The following is a 5449-nucleotide window of genomic DNA, read 5'->3' as shown; positions in this document are numbered from 1 at the left end:
GTTGGGGAGGCCTAGTTGTTGGGACCTCATAGAGCTCAGCAGGAGGCAGAGTTGGTCCATACTATCAGATGGAGGATGTCAGCGGCGTAGGACTGCTAGAAGAGTTATGCTGATTGGAGACGCAGACCTTTGGAGTTCTCTATTGGTGATCATGTTTTTCTGCGAGTTTCACCCACGAAGGGGGTGAAGAGATTTGACCTCAGAGGTAAGCTAGCTCCGCGATACATTGGACCTTTCTAGATCTTGGAGAGGATTGGAGCGGTAGTTTACAGGCTGACACTACCCCCATCCCTGGCAGGCGTCCACGATGTATTCCACGTGTGTTGAGGAGATACCTACCCGATCCAGCATGTGTGCTGACAGATATCTCTGTTCCTTTTCAGCCCGACGTTACCTATGAGGAGGTTCCGGTACGGATTTTGGATCGGAAAGAGCGTCAGTTGCGGAACAGGACAATTCGACTAGTTAAAGTCGGATGACATTATCATTCAGAGGAGGAGGCTACTTGGGAGCTTGAGGATACTATCCGAGCTCAATACCCTCATCTTTTCACTTGAGGTATGTGATTTAATTTACCGTTCAGCATATATACTCTTTACCTGTTGTTAGTATTTGCTGATGGTAGATAACAAAATTTGGGGACCAAATTTTTATTAGTGGGGGAGAATGTAAAATATCGAAAAATGACGAATAATGATAAGGAAATTTTTCGGAATTTTTTAAAAAATTTTTCTGGAATTTTTCGGAGCTCGTAAGGCTTAGGTTACGGGGATAAAAATGGAGTCTCGAGAAAACCTGTTTAGGCTACCCCATTTAAGCGAGGAAATGCTTGATTTTTCTTATTATTTCTTTTTCTTTGCCGTTTCCTCCCGTGCCCGTGCCCTAACCTCCTCGCGCTCTTACTTCTCCTCTCATGCCGCGGTTCTTTTTCCCCCTTTCCTCATTATCTTCTCATCCTCTTCTTTTCTTCTCCTATGTGCACCGACACCGACCCAGCGCCACCTTCCTCTGCCACTTCGCCGAGCCGCGCGCCGATCACCAGCCACAAGAAACCCTAGTGCCGACTCCCTCTCTTCGCCGACACTCGAGCCGTCGCCTGTGCCCTAGCACATTCTGTCTCTCATGGCGACGACACCCTTTGCCCCTCACGATGACGGCATCTCATTGATTTCCATCGGCTGATTGTTCGGTGCCTTGTGCCCTAGCTTGGTCTTCACTGTTGTGCCCTAGCTCCGGCCGTTGTAGCCAACAACAATCACTTCAGCTTTGGGGTAAGATTGATCTTTAATTTGAGTATATAGCTTGGAGGTCAATTTCTTCTTACTGCTCTAGTCACAGCTCTGACAGCAAGGGTCCCTCCAGCCACAACTTCGGCAGTGGGTTTCCCGGATCGCGAGCCAACAGTAGAGTGTTGTTGGTCAGATACACAATTTGCCAAAGAGGAAGCGATCTCGGAGGTAAGCAATTTAAAATTTTGGTGTTGGTTTAGAGTAGTTGAATGTATTCATAGTGTTGATTTTGGATCGATTGTTGGAAGGCAGCGACCTAGGTTGATTTCGGCTACCACCGTATTAGTAGCACTTTGTTGATTGTGCCCGATCCATGGCACTTGATATCTGCTGAAGAGGAAGAGGTGAGTGATATTCCAGGTGTTGAGTTTCAACAATTTGATGCTTAATGGTAAGACTTGGATTGATCCGAGTATACTTTATGGATGTATAGGTGATTCTTGGTAGCTGTCGGTGGAGGTTTATAAGGCTGTAAGCTTTCTATTTCGGCTATATTCTAAGGTAAGAAGTATGATATCAGATTTGTAGTGATGCGAGTTTAATTTATAGTTGGAGGTTATGGTTGTTTGTCTACCAGCCTTTGTAGTTTGGCCAGCATTGTTCACCGGCGATCCACAGCACCGGTCATTCTGTTTTGGGCAGGGAAACCCTTTGACCATGAGCCATCAACGACCATCTTGGATTTGGGTGAGTTCTTATGAATTGGTTTAGATTAAGTTATTGTGATGGATTATGCTTATTGCAAGTTCTAATTCATATGGATTAGTTAAAGTCGATTGTGGAGTTAAATGATCCAATTAGGGTTTATAATTGGATCTGGATTTATGTTATCTTTTCGAGGATTAGATTTAGCTAATTTATTTATATGTAATTAGCTAAATCTGGATACTATATACTACAGGACTTTGATACTAGACGAGCATCTCGATGTTGGATTTGACTGGATTGGACTTGCTATTTGAGGCGGGTACCTTGACTTATTTTTGATAATGTCATGTTGATATGTTTAGTAGGTTATAACCTTTAGTAATGATTATGCTTGTCTTTGCTTCGATTGGTCACTACCCGATACCTGTTACATGCTTGTTTTGTTTACTCGTTATGCACATCATGTTAGTATTTACTTGATTATACATGCTTATAGAGGTAGTGACACAACCATGTTATTTATTATGTTCAGGACTTAGGGTTTTTGATACCTTATTTGATCTATGTACCTTTGATTTGGTTCATTGTCCTATGGTACACATTTTATATTGATATATGGATATTGCTATGCTGTTCAGGATATTGCCATATTTAGTGTCATGCATCATCTCGCATGATTACATGCTGTGCGATAGTCTGCTCCATTATTGTCGAGCACATTGCCAATTACATGTATCTGTACACACCACTACTCATGGGTTAGTGGTATATCAGATAGGTGTGTGACAGTTCTACTGTTTGGCTCCGTTGGTCTGGTGACTCAGCGTGGTAGCCGGCAGGCAGTTCTGCTCTGTTTGGCTCTGCTAGTTTAGTGTAGCAGCGTGGTAGCCGGCAGGCGGTTGGACTTTGTTTGACTCCGTTGGTCCGCTCATGGGTAGTGTGACGTAGCATGGTAGCCGGCAGAGATTCCTCCCCGTCATCGTGTACCGGGAGATGAGAGCATTGAGCTTCCCTATTTATGATTTGGGGTAGGAGGATAGGTGTACTCCGACAGCATCCCGTCCACTCGGTCACTCATCAGGAGCAGTGACCTCAGAGTGCATGGTTATCACAACCCTACCCACTCGGTCTCACTATTGTGTGTGAGATGGCTGACTGACATCAGGGGTGACCATGTCATTGGCATCATATGCATTTATGCATTTACTGATTGTGTTTGCTGCACTTATATGTTGTATTTGGATGGATGCATATGTTTGACATGCATACAAGATTTATGATACTCTCGGTCTGACGACCTGACTATTCTTATAGGAGGCCCTGGTGAGTATAGTTCTCTTCAGCCTTTTCTATTGTGCATTTCCAGCTTTTGTCCAGGAGACTGTACTCCATAGTTATTACTCTTTGTTATAGCTTACTATACATGTCAACTGGTATCTGTTGAGTTGTTGAACTCACCCCAGTGGACACTATCTTTTCAGGTACCAGGTTATTTATGGAGTTGCTTGGAGTATCCTACCTGCCGGTTCCCACATTACATCAGAAGACTTACAGTTTCCCTTTATATTTTATTTATTTTATGTGTCAGTGTATTTATCTTTGTGCTCCGGTTTTGTTTGTGGAGTGTTGTTGTTGTTACGTGGTATTTTGTATTGTTTGTTGGTTGTGTAAGTCTAGCCGGCTAGCAGTCTTGTATTTTGATTTGTATTTGGTTTTCTACTGTATTCCGCTATGTTTGGTTTGGTACAGCCGAGTGGGCTGTTAGATCTACATATAAACTGCGTGGTTATGTGTATGTTCCAGTCGCCTGTGGCTGATGTATACTGTGTCTGTAGAAATATTTTAGATTGTCACCCGTATAGGGGTGGTGTTGTCGAAATTTCTTCGGACAGGGACTTCCCCGGGGCGTGACATATATATTTCATAAAATTAAGGATAAATGACATCTTTTGAAAATTAAGGATGTATGTATATGTTACAACTCATAAAACACATATATACCTTTGATATGCTATGATAATAAATTAAGTTTTATTTGTTATAAATGTTAGACACATATGTCACTGATATGTTAGACACATATTTTTTTTATTATAAACGTTACTTAATGTTTGTTTGTAATTTGATGTAGGAAAAGAAGAAGAATTAAAGAAGGAGAAGGAAGTGTCTCATGAGGCAAAAAAGGAGGCTTGTTTTTTGATGACATGTTGATGACTTATTATTTTTAATGACATGTGAGATGACTTGTTGTTTAGATATTATGATTAGTTGTTGAACTTTGATGTATTATATGATTTGTAGTTGTATATGGATATGATATGTATGACTTGTAGTTATGGATATGATATGTATGACTTGTAGTTATTTTGGATGACTTCTTTGGATGTTAATCGTAGGATGTGTTGGATGTTAATTGCATGATGTATTGGATGAGTTTGATATGATATGTATACATGCTAAATGCACAAATCTAGAGCTTCTATTAAAAAGGTTTGAATTTTGAAACGAAAATATTTTCGTCGTAAACTTTTTGTAACATTATTTATCATAATTTTGTGACGAATCTTGATTCATCACAAATTTATGATGAATCAAGATTCATCACAGTTCTGAGATGAATTATTTTCATTGTAGATTGACGACGAATTATTTTTTATTGTAAAAAATATGTTTTAATTGCAAATCTATGATGAAAACGGATTTTTTTCTCATGAAATCACATGGCTTCTTCACAAATATGCAATCTTTTTGTCGATGAAAAATAATTCATTGTCAATTTGCGACAAAAATATATTTTTGTCATACATTTGAGATCATGAAATTTGCGGTGAATTAATTTCCATCACATATTTGTAACAAATTCTAAGAGGAAAAAAAATTCATCGCAAATTTATGATGAATTTTCATAATTTCGTTGCAAAATTTGATGACGGTGGATTGACAACAAAAATATTTTCATCTCAATTTTTGTTGCAAAATAATTTTACGATGATTTTTTTCATGACAAATTTATTATTTTTTTTAGTGAAAGGTCATTTTTATGATATAAATAATTAAGGATATTTTTAAATTTTTTATTTAATTATTATCAATCATACCTCTTAAATTCTTTTGATGTCAAAAATTTATGAAAATGAAAGGATCTAACAAGTGAATTTTAGATTGACAACAATTAAAAGAATGTATTTTTTATTTATATCATCAAAATGATGCCCCTCCTTCAAATTTTATAAAACCACCCTTTTATTTCATATCTAAATGCATCTTTGTTCGTAAGTGGTCTAACCACAACAATATGAACCGACAACTTGATAACCCTTAGAGTTGCTTTGTAGAAAGCAACACCAATGGTGAAGCTATTTTGTACAAAGCAACATCACTCTGTAATTGTTTTGTACAAAACAATATCATCTTGAAATTACTTTATACATAATACAACTATCTTATACTAAACAACACTAAAATGATGCACGTAACTACAAGGTGGTGTTATTTTATATAAAACAACTCCT

At 38.4% G+C, this 5449-nt stretch overlaps 1 long non-coding RNA gene across 1 annotated transcript; it reads left to right on the top strand.

Moving 5' to 3' along the window:
• Window positions 1-3416: 3416 nt before the first annotated feature.
• On the top strand, window positions 3417-4332 carry LOC122052330. Its single transcript, XR_006131962.1, has 2 exons — window positions 3417-3520; window positions 4069-4332. It is a non-coding gene; the product is annotated as an uncharacterized LOC122052330 (long non-coding RNA).
• The last annotated feature ends 1117 nt before the right edge of the window (window positions 4333-5449 follow it).

Source organism: Zingiber officinale, chromosome 3A (assembly GCF_018446385.1).
Source record: "Zingiber officinale cultivar Zhangliang chromosome 3A, Zo_v1.1, whole genome shotgun sequence".
Lineage (NCBI taxonomy): Eukaryota > Viridiplantae > Streptophyta > Magnoliopsida > Zingiberales > Zingiberaceae > Zingiber > Zingiber officinale.
This window is presented reverse-complemented; position numbering and strand designations above follow the sequence as displayed.